The sequence below is a fragment of the Urtica dioica genome, chromosome 12 (genome assembly GCF_054948205.1).
Source record: "Urtica dioica subsp. dioica isolate 48M chromosome 12, U.dioica_male_clone48M_v1_H2, whole genome shotgun sequence".
Taxonomy (NCBI): domain Eukaryota; kingdom Viridiplantae; phylum Streptophyta; class Magnoliopsida; order Rosales; family Urticaceae; genus Urtica; species Urtica dioica.
Window position 1 is genome coordinate 3,456,556 of NC_142767.1, and position 2,886 is coordinate 3,459,441.

General features: G+C 40.0%; 1 long non-coding RNA gene across 1 annotated transcript; it reads right to left on the reverse strand.

The window, feature by feature from the left end:
• Window positions 1-461: 461 nt before the first annotated feature.
• Window positions 462-2,523, reverse strand: LOC149378669 (uncharacterized). The gene is made up of 3 exons (XR_016294221.1): window positions 2,188-2,523; window positions 1,066-1,198; window positions 462-514 (listed from the first exon to the last, which is right to left on the reverse strand). It is a non-coding gene; the product is annotated as an uncharacterized LOC149378669 (long non-coding RNA).
• Window positions 2,524-2,886: the final 363 nt, after the last annotated feature.

Sequence of the window (2,886 nt, forward strand, 5' to 3'; positions counted from 1 at the left end):
AAGCAATTATTTTAAGAAATTTGAGAGAAATTTCGTGCATCACTAGCCTCCCTTGGCCGTGCATCTGCCTCTCCCTCCCCTCGGAAATTCGTTTCCATTCTTAGTAAAATAAGAGAGAGATCTCGAAACACCTAGTTTCGTGATCTAGTGAGATAAAGACTATGCACACTCATCTTTTTTATTCGTCTCGGAGATTACGTTTCGGAAGACTAAGGTGTCATCCTCGAGTCCTTCATCAAGACGACGCAAGGAGTACGCGATTGGATTGGAGCGTTCTTTTCACGCCCCGGGAAAAGTGAGGCGTGATAATTGTATAAAATGAAACACTAATAAACTTTACATAACTAACCCACGGTGCATACTCAGTTATTTACTTTACAAGTCCAAAGATAAAGAAAGAAAGCAAAAAAAATAAAACCAACCTTCGACACTTGATAGTCTATCCAGCGAAAACCTTCAACCTCTCGACCACACTTAATCCCGAGGTCTTCCTAACCCTTCTCCTTCTCACATCCTGATTATAAGAAAAATTTGAGGAAATAGGGGTGAGCCTGAGGCTCAGTAGGTGCTATAGTAATGGTTTGATTTTTAAAAAGATTTTCAAAAATAATACTTACTTTATAATAATAATACTCTTGTCACGTGTAAATCACCATACACGTACAAGTATACCTTGCAGAAATGTAAATTGCAGAAATGTAAATGACATAAATTTAAATTGTGTCTCTAGATACTTCTAAACGTGTACTATCTCCTGAGCCGCCTGCCAACTTAACCCGTGGCAGTCCTCTGATCAGAGCAAGGTGCACTCTCCGCACCGTATACATGTGTGTGAAACCGGCTTGTCCAGGATATACGAAACTTTTCTTTCGTAAATACGGGATATATGTATAATATCGAAAATATTCTCAACTTCATAATCGGGTATACCGAATTGAAGTTCCGCCACATTTTCTAAAAAAGGTTCTAGGTTACGTGGCACGTTCACAAACATTTTCATTTCGAAAATAATATATACTTAAGGCCAAACCATAAAATCAGGAGAGAAGGGTTATAATAACCTACCTCGAGAGTAAGCGTCAATGTCGCTCTTCCACGAGACGTTCGCTCGTCCTGTGAACCTGAACGTTCACTAATACCGAGAATCCAGACGTTCACTTACTCCGTGAACCCTCTAAACGACTTTCAATCTTGAGTCCTATCACGGTAAATCAAAACGATCCTGAATTAGAATCCTATGAGTAATTCACGATACTCAAATTCAAACGTACGATTTAAAAGAATCGTAGAACCCAAAGACATATCCTCGGAACAAAACTTCAAACGATACGAAAACGTGTAAATTCGAACGAAAAACTACGATCAATCTCAAAACCGAGAAATAATTCTAATAAGCAAGCTCGTTCTCCTTTGAACGAATCTAATCTCATTTCTATAACGAAAACTGAGAATAACTCTAGCAAGCAAGTATCGTTCTTTTCTTTTCCGAATTCCAAAGAAATATCAAATTTTATTATTACTAAGCTCAAGTAACCGAAAAATCCAACCTTAACTCACAACCGAGTCTTAAACTCTTAAAATCCATAAACGAGCTTAATAATAATAACGAGATAATATTTTTTTTTTATCTTTTACATCATAAACGACTTTTACAATAATTCAAAACTTCATAAATAACTTGAGGCGAGACTCGGAAATTCTTGACTCGCAAAACTCTAATTGGACACTCGCGAGTCTCCGGCCAAAATCGAAACGCCGCTATCCATTCGACGTTCCCTCGGCCTCGCCTCGTCGACACTTGCGCGGTGGCTCCGTCATTCCTCGGGCCGCGTCCTCGTCGTCCCGAACCGCCGCTGTTTTGGGCTCTGCGTAGCCCGCCTAAACACGTCTAGACCCTCGATAACAAGGCTCACAATCGAAACAAACCTCGTTAACACGTTACAAAATAAATTCCGAGGTATCGCGAACCACAAATTTGATTCCAAAATTGGCAACAACCATACTAACTCATACCCAAAATTCCAATCAAATGATTTCAATCTACAATCCGAGTAACATCATCACAAATCAAGCTCAATCAACCATAATAGCAACTCAATTCCACGAAATCAAACAAGAAAACCAAAATCCCAAATTTGCAGTTCAAACCCTAGAATCACCAATCAATTCGGGCTTGATTTCTTTTACCTTGTTTTCGTGGATTTGGACTCTCCGGGGTGTGTTCTCTCTCTCCCGGCGCTCGCTTCCCGGTTGGCCGGCCACGGCGGCTCGCGGCGATTTCCTTTCCCTCGGTCACGGCGGCCGCGCGAGATGGGTTTCGGGTCTCGGTGACTTGCTATCGGCCGAGCTTCCTCTTCCTCCGAGAGCTCAACTCCGTCTCACGCTCTCTCTCTCTCTCTCATTCGGTCTCTCTCTCGCTCTCTCCCCCGAATTCTCTTTCTTCTTCTTCTTCTTTTTTTTTTCCTGGTTTGCAAAATGCCTCAGTCGGCCAAGTGATATACATCACTTACAAAAAGTTTCCAAACTCTTGATGACGTGGAAATGCAATACTTATCCTTTTATTTACAATCCAACCCCTTTTTTCCTTGTTTTCTTTCAAATGAGCCCGAAAACATGACAACCACGTCCTTATCACTAACTTTGTGACTAAAATCGTAACTGAAGGAACATTTAATTTAGAGCTTCAAACCGAGAATTTTCTCATACGTTCTCGATTAATTCAATCAAGGTTTCTCAAAAATAATTCTCGTCCTTGATAATTTATTTTCTTAAATTAAATTCCGGAATATCTCCTCGGAAAATAATTTATTCCAGACGAACTCGATAAATCCTTTATTCATTCCGAGATTTTCCATTACCTTAAAATATCTTAAATCACTCGATAAA